The sequence below is a fragment of the Lissotriton helveticus genome, chromosome 6, assembly GCF_964261635.1.
Source record: "Lissotriton helveticus chromosome 6, aLisHel1.1, whole genome shotgun sequence".
NCBI lineage: Eukaryota > Metazoa > Chordata > Amphibia > Caudata > Salamandridae > Lissotriton > Lissotriton helveticus.
In genome coordinates, this window is record NC_136067.1 from 1,029,979,701 (window position 1) to 1,029,995,443 (window position 15,743).

The 15,743-nt window shown below is 45.3% G+C and overlaps 1 protein-coding gene across 2 annotated transcripts in view; it reads right to left on the bottom strand.

Moving 5' to 3' along the window:
• The window catches only part of GINM1 (glycosylated integral membrane protein 1), a 320,213-nt gene that overhangs the window by 22,935 nt on the left and 281,535 nt on the right, over positions 1-15,743 (bottom strand). The window lies entirely within an intron of this gene.

Consider the following 15,743-nt stretch of genomic DNA (forward strand, 5'->3'; position numbering starts at 1 on the left):
AAATGGATGCAATTTTTCTTGAAAGCACGTTACTAATCACAATAACCAACAATAACCACTGCATTAACCACTAACCTTGGGTTCCGGAGTAGGTTGCTACTTGCCATAAAGCACTTTGAAGCATCATCAGAGGTAGTAAGCGCTATATAAATCCAATTACAGTTACATTACAATGTTTGGATCAGGGGAAAACACTTTTTGCACCCAGTCCTAATATTACCCTGCAAGCTATGTTCCTTTTAGGCTGCGCGCTTCCCTGTGCCCAGACTATCTCTGGGATCGCCCTGGCCACTTACAAGCCCAGAAGGGATAATAAAAGGACATTTCGCCAACGCCACCCGGTAGGTGTGCAAAATCCTCTTTCACTTTCAGTGCGTGGCAGGCTGCACTGCAGGAGGCCCAGGACATGCATCAAAGGCAAAGGGGATGCTGCTTCCTTTAATTCAAGAATGGAGGGTTTTGGAGCCGATCCAGGGAAGTGTGAAATAAACGAAGAACTGGATTATTTTGTTTCAAGACTTGGCAAATGCTTTTAATACCGAGCCTCTTTTTTGTTCATTATCGCATACGAGTTCCCCTTCAAATAGGTGAGTTCAGGATGCCAATGGAGCAGGGCTGGTTTTAGGGCTGTGCTGTGTGCTCAGCAGTATTCAGGCAATAATAAAAATGTCAAGATAACACTGGTGCTGGAGAGAGATGGACCTTTTCTGTGTCAATTTTTACCATCATAAAGTAGCTTAGAGGGTTTATATGCCTGCTGCAAAGAAGGTGTAGCATGCAGATCACAGAACTGTATTTATGTGGATATCGCAGTGGGTTACTGCTTTTATCACAGAGATCCTTTTGTTTCTTGCAGTACATAAGTTACAATCCTAATATAGCATTGTGGACTTTGAACTGGCCTCAAAGAGCTGCATGCAAACTGCAAGATACAGGTTAGAATGTTATGTTTTTTTTCCCAGCTTTCATTAACCTAATGTTACTAAAAAGTGGTTGTTATGGTGGAAATAGATTCTTATTAGTAAAGCCAATCCCAACCACTCTGGCACGTTTTAAATCCTGAGTTTGTGCTTCTCCAGACCAAACACTCCTAAAATATACTTCCTACTAGTATGGATGACATTTGGTTCCTTCACGTTGTAATCCTCATTTTATGCAACATTTCATACAGACTGATTTACAAATATATGATTCATTGTCTCTGTATAATGTGTGTGTGATGTAAAGTGCTCTGACACCATACTCTGGTGTGAGTATCACTAAAAAATAAATGAAATGCATGGGTGAGAGCAGCTTTGGAGAGATGAGGGGCGCTGTTGGAGGTTGGTAGTGAGTCAATCCGTGGAGAATGAGGTTATGGGGTGCCAGAAAAGTCTGTTGCACCGGGCGCCACCAGTACTAAAACTTGCGCTGCTAGAGGTAGTGTGTTGATCATCGTGGTGACATACCATATATACCATGGGCTTAATGTTTGATAGTGCTTATTTTTAAAGATTTGCACTTGCCTCATTCCAATTAATAAATCAGTTCGCTTTTCTCTTTAACAAAGTGTACTTAATCACTTAGCAATGGTTTAATAGTGCCCCCTTAATTGGTATGTGAATTCTTAGTTTGAATATATGATTTTTTTAAACAAAAAATATTAAAGTTATTTTATTTAAAATTGAATAACCGTTTTAATCTTAATGTAAAGTTTATCACTGTACTTGGTGTTGAGCCAGGCTGGGCCCTGCACTTCTGCCGGCAGCCGCAGCTTGGGCAAGATCTATTTGTGCTGCTTTCCTCTGTTGGAAAGAGCCTGGAAGGTGTGATCAGTCAATGCTGAAAAATTAAGGAGAATTTTGGGCTGGGTTGAAGGGTAAGCCTTTCATCCTTCTGCGGTCGATGGGCTGAGCACCAATAAGTTGGGTAACAGTTCCTCAAGGTATCACTTTTAGCTTCAAGATTCTGTTAGTGCAAATGACAACGAGTAGCCAGGCATACATCTATCCCTACCCATGTGAAATAGAGTTCTACGAACCAGTCTTCTCTTAATAGTGGGCGGGGGTCAGCACAGGCGGTCGAGTTTGGAATACTCAGGGAGCTGAGGGAGGGGCATGTCAGCGCTGGGGCAGGGATATGAAGGACTTATAGTTTGGTTTTACAGGGATTGCAGAAAAGTAGCACGTCTGTACTGTGGAGAACATGAGGGAATGGGGACATCAGCACTGAGCTCTGGAGGGCCCAATGAAGGAACCTTTGCACAGTTGGATTGAGTTGCAGCTCTGTGAAGAGAGGGACCTCAGCACATTTAATTTATTTACTTGACTTATATAGCGCTGGCTAGACCCGGAGGTATCGGAGCGCTTTACATGAAGAAAGTTACATAGGTTACAAATCACACATTTCTACAGAAGGTACAACAGTTACAAGTCACATCTGTTGGTTCATGGCGTGGAGAGGGGTAAGGGGGTAATGTAAAAGGGTGACGGGGAGGGAGATTAAGCGGAGCATAGGCATAAGGCTAGACAAAACAGGCAGGTGGAGAGGAATTCAGGGGAGAAAGGAAAAGGGGAGGTAGTCAAAGAATGAAGGAGGGAAGGGAGGTGGAGGGGGTAGTGGACACAGCGTGGAGATGGGGAAGTAACTGTCTGACGTCCGGCTGGGTGGGAGACGGCTCCCCGCGGTACAGGGATCATTCTCAGTCCTCAGTTATGTGTGATTCCCTTGTCGTGGTTGACTCTCTCAGCGGGGTCGATGAGACTCCAGGGCATAAATGCTGGATCCCTCCCCAACAAGGGGAGAGGAGTGCTTTGGTCACGGGCACACTCTGAAGACTGAAGGAGGGAAGAGGTAGGAAACCCAGAGGGAATACACTGTCCGGCGTCCGGCAGGGTAGGAGACAGCTAACAGTGGTAAGGGGATCAATCCCAGTCCTCCACTATGTGTGACACCCTTGTCACTGTGGACTCTCTCAGAGGGGTCTCAGACTCCAGGGCAAAGATGATGTACCCATCCCCAGCAAGGGGAGTAGGAGTGCTTTGGACAAGGGCATAGCTATGGGGGCCATTTAAGGGGTGTGCGTCTAGTTGGACAATCGGAAGGAATTGGAGTGGCTCCCAGCCCGGTTATATTTCTTGAACCTTTAAACTCGTCTTAGGCGTCGGGCCGGTCCCATGCAGCGACGCTAATTATCGTGACTGATTCTGTTCTCACCTCACCATTGTTCTTGGTGCAGGCGCTGGAAGCTGGTGCAGGATCATCAATAACCAGAGTAGGGGTCCACAAGCTGCCTCTGATCGCGCCACTGCCTGTGCTGCCATAGCAGGGCTCCGCCGCGCCAGGAATGCGCTTAAAGGGCCACTAGGTGCCATCTTGCCTGTCATCTGATTCGCAAGGGGAGGTGTCAATACGCCGGGGAGACCTCTGCACTTGATAGTCTCATCAGCAGCTGGTTCCAACAAGCCGTCGCTACATACAAGACTTCTCAGCGCGGTCATTGGTATTGGAGCACAAGTACCATGATGCAGGGTAAAACCAGGAGAATACCAATGCCGCAGGTGGCATGAGGAATCTTATATGCAATTACTGGAAATAACAAAGCCCAATGCCGTAACTCTCAAGATCCGCTATCTTAGAGTCAGGCTTCATTTGTTTAAAAAAAAAAGCTCCCCTTAACAGAGGGATCAATTGTAAAGCATAAATAACTTGTAGTAAGCTGAGAGCGTTAATATGCAAATAACGAACCCACTAGGTCAATGGTTTAATCTCCAAGGGAATTAACTGTATTAGTACAGTCGTTAAGGGGCTTTTCACATGGTTGCCAGGTAAAACCGGTCATGAGGGGGAGGAAAGTGTGTTCTTAGAATGTAACAAATTGAAAACTTGAATAAAACAGATTTCCAAAAAATGGGGATAGATAGACAAAGGTGGCAAACAAGGAGGTCAGAGATGAGGAATGAGATGAGTGGGAGAGAAGCAACGTGAAGATATAGATTTGATAGAGAAAGGGTGGAATGAGAGCCAGGAAAGGGAGATTAGAGGGAGTTTGGGGAAGAGAGAATGGTAGGAGGTAGATTGAAAAGAATGAGGCAGTATGAGGGAAAAGTAGAGGAGAGCGGAAAGGGATAAAGAAAAGTGAGGAAGGTAAGGAGGAGCAAGGAGACAAGACAAAAACATAAATGGATGAACGAGATAAGGACAAGCAATAGAGAGAGTGGAAGTAAATAGGGATATGCAAACATGTGAGGAGGAGAGAAGAGTTCATGGTGATGGCGAAGAGAGAGGAATGATATACAGAATGATTCGGGCACCAGATTCCGTGTCACCAGTGCCCAGAGATGCAAGAAACCCACTGCACCCTTGTAATGGGTGTCTTTTAATACCAACCCAGAGGTGAGGGAGGTCATTTTTTCTGGTTTGAGGTCCCATGGTACCCTTGCTATGCCACTGTTTTTTGTAGCTTGCATGTGGCATGTGCTTTCATATTAACTTGTTGCTTGTATTCTGCGCATGCAGCCTTGTCTTCAGTGCACAAAGCCCCTTTATTGCCGAACATTGAAGAAAAATTAGAAGGAACATTGCCTGCAAGCACTTCTTCATTTAGAAAGCATTAAGTGCAAGGGCACAAGGTATTTCACACAAGTCCCTTGCACCTGGCAGCACTCACTTGTCACCTTAAACTGTATATTTAAGTCCTAGTTTTATCATTTAAAGGAATATTAATTAGCTAAATGTTCCACTAACGAACTTTGCTAAAAAGTAAACACACAGCTCCACCGAGTGGTGGATTCTAGTAAATATTGCAGATAAATAAGTACAGTGCTGAGCACAAATTAAGCACAACCTGCAAGGCACAGAGAGGCTCTGATTGTGCACCAAGCTGCTGGCCAGAGGGACACTGAGTGTTCAGGGACTCTTTCTCATCAGCGACAGCTCCCATCCAGTTCCACACAGAAGTACAATGAATTCCTTTTGTCTGGGCTGCATTCCAGGAAGCAGGTGTCCACGTCCAGTCCAGCTATAGCTGAGATTATCACTTCATCGGTCCAAAGAAGGAGATCAAAAACGGTCCGTACTGCAAATGGTATTTTTACTTCCCCTGAGTCCTAAACACCATTTGCAGTACGGACCGTTTTTGATCTCCTTCTTTGGACCGATAAAGTGATAATCACAGCTATAACAACAGATGTCTATAACAACAGATGTCGAATTGATGGGACGCTCTTCTCATTCTGTAACCATTACTGGTGCATTCTGCCTTGTGGCAGCGACACCCTGAGATCAGGAAACCTTGGAATTACTGACCAGACCATCTTCAAACTGTTGACCTCAAATTGATTGTGGAAGTCAGTGGATGCTCCATAAGACATAACAGGAGACTTCGGAAATTCATGAGCAGCCCGAAAACGGCGTCTGTTACATTGCGGCACAACGAGCACTGGTACTTTTTGAATATATACGCAGTGACAAGAGATTGACTTACCTTAATATTTTCGCCCTGAGAAAGCTCTCCGCATGGGAGCGAAACGCGTTGGCTGATGAATGAAATGGAATGTTCTTAAATTTAATCGAATTCTAAATAAAGAAGTGACTTTTTCATCAACTTTGACTTACTGGACTTTGTGAGCTGCGCACCCCCATTTGATTTAATTAATGGGATGTAGGAGAGTAGGATCTGCTTACTATGGTTACCCCCACTTTTTGCTGCGTTTCACTGGTTTATCAACTTTAGTCTGGATGTGGCCCTGCTATTCAGGACCACAGCCTAGCTGTCTCTCTCTAAATTGATTGCCTGTACATTAGGTATACTCCAGATTGGTTACCCTTGTAAGTCCGTACTATATGGTACCTTAGGTACCCCAGAGGCTTAGGTACCCCAGAGGCTTACCAGGGGCTGAAGCATGTATTATGCCACCCCTAGGAAGCCTTCCAAAATGGCACCACAGGTCTGCTACTGCAGCCTGGGTAAGGTGGTACTTGTACCCCTTACTTAGATTGAATATATATATATATATATATATATATATATATATATATATATATATATATATATATATATATATATATATATATATATATAAAAAAGAAAAGGGATCCTGACCGCTATCGACGCGGACTCAGCAGGAGCAGACCACTTCTCCAAGGAAAGTGCTTCAGAAAGAAATTTCAGTAAGTCGCCATCACACCGTTAATCGTGTTGCAGTGAAGATTTAATTAAAAGCATTAACAGAGCAAGTGCTCTCCATGACGCGTTTCGCTCCGCAGGCGGAGCTTGATCATATATATATATACACACACACATATATAAACCTATAAGTCACAGAGTGCTTGGTTTTGTGTGAGAGTGTGCCCAAGCATGAGCTGAGCCCCTCTGCAGCTTTCGGAAACCCTTCCTTATAGCTGCTCTATGATACAGCCATACCATATACTCTTAAGTGCATTTTAACCTCGCGGTAAATGCTAACTTTGAAATGGCTGCATCAAAACATGTTGTGTTTGGTGTCAAACACTTCGGAATACTACCCCCCACCAGTGATGGCGCGGGTCTAGAATTCCACCATTCTAGAGGGCGAAGACATGTACACACTTACTTACCCGGTAATAGTTTAAAGGAGCCCCAGCATCACAAAATGGATGCTGCTGCCAGAGACACAAGTCTGACCTCCTGCTGCTGGATGAAACTCTGGCAGGGGAGGCTTGGACAATAGGTTTCCTGTCCAGGGAGGTGCCAGCACCTCCCCAGACAGGCTTTAGTGTATTGGGGCAGGGTGGGTGCATTCAGTGAATGCTTTCCAGACAGTGCCTGGGGCACACAAGGTGTCCCCGTGCATTTCCCAGTTCAAACCGGTTGCTGGGCACTCAGCCCCAGCTCTGGCGCGAAACTGAACAAAGGGGAAGGGGGGGGGGGTAACCCCCCCTCTCCCCAGATCCTCCCATAGGTGGGACCTTAGAGTTAGTCCAACCCCTAAACTTAGTATAAGTATAGGAACCCAGTCCCTAGGACTTTAGATTACTCTGGACGAAACTCTGCAACATATATCTTGGACCTTCGACATTCCATATCGTCTGGAAGATGGAAGAAATCTCCCTTGGGGTCAAGGAGTGACCCCCCTGTTCAAACAGGCACCAACAAAGCATCTTGCCGGTTTGCATTTTCAAGGCTCCCAATGGATCCAGAAGAATCTGCGACACAGGACACTGACTTCCAGACATCTCCGAGGCCGACACGAGTCCCCAATAAGCTGAGACCTGTAGCCACCACGAGAGACGTGGGACCGGAACTCCTGGACATACGCATATTTGCTAGTGCATCGACTTCCCGAGCTTTCCTGAAGTTGTGCATTTGGGCTACTTGTAGACCAAGCCCTGAGCACCTTTTGCACCGAAGCTTGGAGGCCTACACTCCACGAGTGTTCCGTGGGCCCGCTTCCTGCATTTCTGCTCGAGGCCCCTTCGCGATCCCTGGTCCATCTACTGGTGGGTCCCCACGAAGGATTCAACCTGGGCTTCCCTGGTTGCTCCAGATGTCCCTGACTCCCCTCCAAAGGGTGAGTCCCTCAGACCTTGCTGGTCTGCTCCGAAGTCAATCTTTCCATCTTGCGTGGGTTGCTGTTGCCAAGGCTTGTTGGGTCCAATCTGGAGACCGACGCTGCAGCACTCAACATCCGACGTGGGACAACTCGAATCAAGCTCCTGGTTGTCGTCGACGCCTCCTGGTCCTCGTGGCTGAAGAGTCAAGCTTCACCTACATCACCTGAAATCACCCGACATCGGCTGGCATCTTCTTGTCGCCTTCCTGGTCACTGGCTAGTGACCCAGAATCTATCCCCTCTGCTTTCAGGTTCTTCAGATCTCCGATCCACCCTTGGATCCATCCGGATGCTCTTCACCAGGTCGCCTACCGCACTTCTTTGCAGCTCTCCATAGGAAACGACGACGAAACCCGATACGAAAAGACACCTATGCACCCGGCTTCCCTGGGTGAGGTAACACGAGTTCTTCGGTGCTCCCGTGGGTCTTGACTCTCACAGTGTCCAGTACTGAAGGGGTTTTACCGTAGTCCACTCCTAAGAGTCCTTATTATTTAAAATTGTAAATTTAACTTTCTCCATAGAAGCCATAGTGATTCGCGGCTCTGTTTAGACACTGCACGCGTCCCCCGTGGGTATCCTGCGTCCCTACCTTGGGTGGTTCCTGGTTGCCCCAGCGCTTCTACAGGCCCTAGGCCTTGTCTCTATGCTCAGAGCGGTACTTATACCACTTTCTTAGTATATGATTTGTGAGGCGCCTAGGGCAAAATGTATATTGTGCTAATTTACTGTGTGCTAGTTAAGTTCCTGTATAGTACTTTTGCCTCCAGCCTCAAAAAAAGGCTAGAGGGGAGTGTTTAGAATAACTACTTATATTTCCATATATACCTGGTGTGGTTCTTCTTTCATTTGGTCATTCATGAGATTATAGACTGGTAAAACAAGCTGCTTTACATTCCTTCAAGACTTAGCCTGAAGGCAGCTCTCCACAGATACCACTAGGATAGCTTTCTATAAAGGTTGTCTAAACCTACCATCAATAAGGGTCATTTGGACTGGTGCAAGGTGCCCACTAGAATAGTGGACATCATATGCCAGGCCAACTTCCCACAACGGTTACCAACAACATTTCCGTGAAGGGTCAGAGTTGCTTCACACACCATAAAAATATTCGCATATGCCATGAATCCCCCTTCATAACCTAGGGCTTTTTAGCACTTTCAAGTAATAATTGAGCTGCAAAGGCACTATTTTTGCCCCATTTAAAAAAATAATCTAAGTTGGGTGTTCTGCCTCGATCCTGCCTATAGGAAGTCGGGCTTGGGCAATCATTTTTATTTAGGGCTGAGTGTCACACGTGTAATTTCTAAATGCATTAAATGCCATGTGTTATTGTTGTCCAATTTAACCCCTTTTCAGCATGGGGGAGGGGCCGCGAGCGGCGCTGCAGTGCTCATGAAGAGTCCAGATCGTCATGCTGCCCAGTGGAGCTGGGTTCATGACGAGCTAGACTCATCATGACTCCGCCCACTTCAATAGAAAGCCCGCACAGGCGTTGAATTTGCCGCGTGGGGGAGTGGCGCAGCCGTTATGACGAGCCCAGCTCCACTGTGCCTCATGATGAGCTGGGCTGGGCTGGTCATAAACGGTCGCGGTCCGCCCACGCGTGATTGATTCCCTGCCTGTGTGGGAGAATCAATCAGTGGGCGGAGTCGTGACGAGCCCAGCTCGCCATGAGCACAGCTCCACTGTGCCTCATGACGAGCTGGGCTAGTCACAAGCACCGCAGCCCCCCTCCCCCCGCAGCGAAGGGGTTAAATAAAATGTCGCCGAAGCAGTGTCTTGCGGAAAGACAATATGCAAATGTGGGCCACTTATTTTTTTTTTGCATGCCCGGGCCGATTTTTTATCCCAATCCAACCCTGTTACTACCTAACTCTGGACTGCTTAATTCAGGGGCATCTGCTCCTCAGCAGTTAACACTCTGAACCTTCTGGCAGCAGGCATATCTCTGCAGCAGCTCCTGAACCTTTTGAGCTATCCTGTTGTTTAAATCAACCCCAAGTACAGTGGCTTAGCTGTGACGTGTTTCTGACTGCCATTACAAGTAAGGGGTAAATCCAATACAAGTTGGTGGATCTGGGTATATGTATTAAGACTGGGGAACCATGGAATTACTTTCTTATGTTGTTCATCTTTGTACACAAACAGTTTGAACTTTCAGGCACCTGTCTGAAGATATTGGCAAGCATATCTGCACAGAAATTATCCAGTTGTCTATATCTGAGCTTCTCTTTCTAGAGTTTTTCTGCTACTGTGAGTATCTTCACTAGCCAAGTTCGTGGGAGATGTGTTCGTAAATCATATATGGGCTGTTACTCTCGATCCCCCTCTCAAGATTCCATCCTGAAAAGAGAACACGGAAGAAGACATATTTCCCTTTCACTTAGCACCTGCCTAGAGCACTGTGTTCAACATAATGACAAGGTCTTTAGCTATTATTGCTAGCATCACTTGAATTATTGCCTCTATATACACTTCTTATTTCCCCGTTCTAATTCCTTAATCTACAGATTATCTCTTTTAAGTATGGTTTTCAAATTCTTCTACTTTCAGTTCAATGGTTATGACAGTTTTTCACCCTTGTAAAATTCATTAAGGCTGTTGCACGGGTCCTCAGTATTTGGTAGCATCCCATAAGATATTAACCACCCCCTGAGCCTCCAATGCATTCACATGCAGGTTTAGCACTAACTTACCCAGTGCTACCCAAAAATGCTCAATCAAGCACCGGCCATGCAACTTCCTTCATGATGTTATTTGAGCAGTACGAGGTCCCAGTCACCCAGGGTAACAGGAGGGGCACATTTCAATGGCATCGGGGCTACCGCATGTCTGCTATATTTTCCAGAGCTGCATGCAGTCAGCGTTAATTTTCAGCACCGTACACAGTGGACTATGTTGTTCACTCCCACACTATTTGAGGAAAGGGTCGATTTTAAGATTAAGTAACAGTTTTAAAGGCACAACTCAGAGGTTCAGGAAACTTTGAATAGGGATTCTTGGTAGATATTGTGCTTAATTCATATATTGCATAGTACTTTCCTAACATTTGGGAAAATATTGAAGTAGATTTGGTTTCTGCAGTATATTTCTGTATAGCGACAAGAAAGTGTAGTTCTTGCTTGTAAATGAATTCTCTAACCTTGGCATACTGTCCAGCATACTATATAATACATCTGGAACACTTATTAACATTTCGTTTACAGCACTTCATTATGCGAAACCATTTAAACAGAAAAAAATTCACGTCAAAAGGTTGACAGTGGCCTTTTAAGAAAGAGAACCTCAATACTCCTTATAAGGGATACAAAAAAAAATCTATTTATTTCGTTAAATAAAACGGTATCAAAATGTCAACACCCGCCTGCAGTGCAGAAACTATAAAAGCAAGCAAATCACGGAGCTGATCTAAAATACAGAAGACAAAGGTATCACAATATTAAAAATAGTTAAAACATAAAACATGCCAAACAACTATTGCAGCTCATAAAGCAGTTTTACAACAATCTCCATAATTTTGACTACTTTTTTAGTTTTAAGTAGTTCTTGAACACTTAGCATAACATGTACTGCATGAATACTGGTTCTGGCAATATGTTTATTAACCTTAAAGTAGGTTTCGAGAGCATTAGCCTAATGCTGAGAAAAAGCCAAGCAGAGTATGCGAATTAGGTTTTCATCATGTTGATGACCAAATCTGCCAGAGGAAAGGTAACAGTTAGATGACGAACTTCCTCTGAACTCCCACTGGAATATCTACAGAAATTTTAGTCACAAAAAAAAGTTTTTTTGTATGATTACTAACAAAACTAAACTAGCACAGCGATATAATGCACATGGAATCGGACTGTTTAGAGTATTTAGCATCCTTCTTTCTGCTAACTGATTTCTGGTCGTTTACATGGCGAAGCAATGATACAAGCTTTCTTGGCCACCACTGTAGGGCCTTCACAGAATACCAAGTCTTCTCCAGAACCAATGAAGACTAGACTTCTCTGTGATACAGAGCCCTTGAAGAGGAATGCATGAAGGAGGGATCTCAGCACCAAAGTCTGTGGCCACTCTCGGCCATTCCGTTTATGATGCCACATCCGACTTGATGCTGCCATTAGTACAACAAATATAGGTCATGGTGAAATCAAGTACTGTGGTCTGTCCGCACTTTATAAATATCAATACTGGAACTAAGTAACGCACCAGACCAAACCTGGTAAGAATGATTCTGGTTTAGAAATGTCAAATTCAACAAAAAGGGGAGGGGGTTGCGCAGCCCCCCTCCCCAAGCCTACATAGGCCTTGGGAACCCTATCCCCCAGGGTCGTATTCTAAGGGCAGGGGGAGTGTACTGCCCCCCTCCCTGTAACTTATAAAGCCCTGGGGACCCCATCCTGGGGGCCAAAGTCAATTATAAAGAGGAGGGGGTGGGTGTCACTTCTTCCTCGAGCCTTAATGGACCCCGTGGACCCCCTCCTCAGGCCAAATTTCTAAAATAACAGGGGGACGCATGCAGCCGCCTCCCTGAGCCTTATTAGGACCCCAGGACCCCATCCCCTGGGGCAGAGTAATTAATAAAGAGAGGGGGCACGCAGCCCTCCTCCCTAAGCCTATTTAGGTCTCAGGAACCCATCCCCCGGGCCAAAATGTAAACAAATGGGGAGGGGGAACGGCACGGGGGCATCCACCTACCAACACGTTGGGGACTGCCGGGGGGAACCTCGGAGTTACGCAGCCCTAGCCGGCTCCCCGCATGGCGCGCAAGCTGGCATTGCACCCGCCCGCAACGAGGTGCTGTTTTTTGCGTTCTCCCTCCAGATGGGAGAAATATGTGTTCCGTGTCCCTGCCCGCCCTGTTGCTGGCAGGGACACAGAACACATCGGTTACATTTATAACCTCATTGCAGCACTCCGCTCGGCCTTCGTAAATCCAAGCTTTTCGTGTGTAATACCGCCCACGCGGTTGACCTCCATATCAGTGCTCTCGCACTGATTGTAGGTATTACCATTTTTCCCTACCGTTTATACTTAGCATGACACCGCGCTGCACCTCGCGGTCTATCCCTGTGTATTCTCTGTATACTGTGTGATACCGCCAACGCGGTTAACTTCTATATCCGCATGTTTGTAGGTTTACTATTTGTCCTATCATTTACACTAAGCATTATGCAGCGCTGAACCTTGCGGTCACCCCCTGTGCATCTTCCTTTAATTAGATAGCCGCAAATTCCATGCCATATCAAGATGAACGTGGTTTCCGTTTCCTGGATTCTGTTGTGATTTAAACCTCTCACCAACTCGGTTGACTGATCCTAGCATGGTTTTTCATTAGACACTTAAGGACAGCGATCTTCGCGCATTAGGAAACGCTGGCTCTCACACCTCTTCTTGTGACACCACTGTCATGTGCATTATTACGCTGTACATCTCGCCTACATGCATCGCATGTACCTCCACGCTGATTTACACCTATATTTCCTTAGAATCTAATTTAGTTTTTCTTTTTCAATCTCTTTTACTTCCTAAATCCAGGCCATTGTATTCAGGCATGTAAATGTCCTGATGATGATCCCAAAATGTACAAAAGGGATGGAAACGTCGTCGACTTAATGTACACATTATACACTTTTCTACTGATTATTATTTATGTGTAACGGTGTCTCATCACATTATTGTTAGTGTTATCAGAATGTGCAACATACAAACATGTCACTCTGTCTGAGCCTTTCTTGTTTCTCTATTTTGTATTCTGTGTTTGTTCTATATGTTCAGTAGGAAGCAGGCTTGTGTCCCACTTTATTCTTTTGTTTACATTTTATAAATTAAAATATTCCTGTCCGGCCGGACAGCTTTAAATATAGTACTGACTCTGAGTCTATATTCATCTCTCTCCTTGTCTATTGCTCTTATCTAGGAACCACTGTGTCTAAAACCTAGGCAGCTGGAGCATTTTGTAATCTCCCACCAGACAGGAGCAAACATATTTCCCTGCCTGGGGAAGTGAAGGGAGGGAAACTGTGTCCTGGGTGTCTCCCTGGGAAACAGTAAGTGAACCCCTGGGGCCTTTTAAGGTTCGGGGAGGGGGTCTTCACAGCCCCCTCTCTTTTTGTTACATTCTGGCCCCAGGGGATGGTGTCCACGGGCCCTAATTAGGCTCAGGGAGGGGATAGCATGCCCCCTTCCCTTCATATAATTGCACAACCCCAGGGGATGGTGTCCCTTGGGTCTTATTTTGCTTGGAAGTGGGACCACGCCACCCCTTCACCTTGACTAAAGTGTGTACCCTGGCCACCTCCAGGGTTTGTTGGGGACGAAATGCACCGGACTGCATGCTTTTTGTTTTATAGATTTTGTTACAGATTCATGGATCCACCACATATTTGCTGCAATAAAAAAAAAAAAGTTTCTGGCACTAGGCGTGGTTCCTCTGAGACCCCACCACCAGGCCTAAGGGATCAGGGGATCCCTATCCTGTCACCTTATGTTTCTTTGCATTTTTTTTAGGACTCAGAACTGAGTCCAAAAGGTGGCTCCTACCACTTTCTAGTTGATGTGGTGGCAGCAAATCATATCTCAACAGGAGATCTGTTGGATCCCTGGAGGCACAACGTCCCCAGATATACCATTTTTTTTAGCATTAGTTGCTCAAAAACCTCTGAATGGATTTACACCAAATCACAAAAATCACTCTTTCTTGACCAGGATCTAGCTTATTGCCAAATTTGGTGCACATCTCTTCAGCGGTTTGGGTTGTAGTGGTGTCTAAATTTCCTATGGAAAAATGAATGGGGAAAACACATTCGGGACCTCCCTTTTTTCTCAGCTCCCACTTGATGGATCACTCTGAAACTTTCCATGTAGAAACTGGTCAAAAAGATACCATTTGTTTTTAGAAAGTTTCGAGGAGATTTGTCAAACTGTGCCAGTTAGCAACACAAAATATGCATTTCCTCTGGAAACACGATCCAAACAATAATATATAAAGATATATATATTCACTGAAAAAAACAAAGGTTACAGGGACGTTATAGTTGGGTTCATATTATACACACGCCACAGAAATTCAGCAGTTATAGTTATCCTAAGTAACTATAAGTTGAGTTCATATTATACACACGCCATAGAAATTCAGCAGTTATAGTTATCCTAAGTAACTATAACTCATGCCTCGCCCATGCAGTTTTCTTATCAATAATTTCAATGCAAATGTTGCAGTGATATCATTAATGAAGTGCTAGAAGCCATCATAAGTGACATAATATTTGAGGTAATTAGCAGTGCCTGGTGAGAGCACAAGCTATAGTTACCTTAGGGCACAAGTTATAGTTACTTGGGATAACTAGAACTGTTGAACTTCCATGGTTTTGTGGGTGTAAAATCTGACCCTAAATATAACACCTGTCATCGTTGTTTTTTTAGTGAATTTCTACGGTTTGTATAGCCTAACTATAAAGTCCCTGTAACCTTTTGTGTTGTGTGAGTGGGTGTTGTAACTCTGTGGGTGTGCAAGTAAGTGTGTTCATGTGTGTGTAGTAGTGGTTTTGTGGGCCTGTGAGTGGCTGTATGGGCCTGTGAGTGGTTGTGTGAATGTGAGTGGGCGTATAAGTGGTTGTGTGAGTGGTTTTGTGCGTGTGTGAGTGGCTTTGTAGGTCTGTGAATGGCTTTGTAGGTCTGTGAATGCATTTGGTAGTGGTTTTGTGGGCGAGTGTGAGCGATTGTGTGGATGTGCAAGCAGGTTTGTGTGGGAGTGGGAGTGACTGTGTGCGTCTGTGAGTGGGTGTGGTAGTGGTAGTGGTGTGGGTCTGAAAGAGGGTGTGGTATTGGGGTTGTGAGTGGTGGGTACGTGGCTGTATGGGTATGTGAGTAGGTGTGTCAGTGGTTCTGTGGATGGGTGCCTGAGTGAGTGTGGAAGTGCCTGTGTGAGGACTGCCTGCAGGTAGTACTCAGTCAGTGAGGGGATGTGTGAGAGGGTGTATGGCTGTATGAGTAGGTTTGCAAGTGGTTGTGTAAGTGGGTATATGTGTTTTTTTTAAATCACGGCTTCACAAGGGGGGCCTTGCTGAGTGCTGTAGTGGATCTGCAGATCCTGGTGCATAAATAATGAAATGATTTTTGGCAATTTCTTGTCCATGAGGGGTCGCTCACAGAACCCCTCCATAAGTCCCATGAGGACAG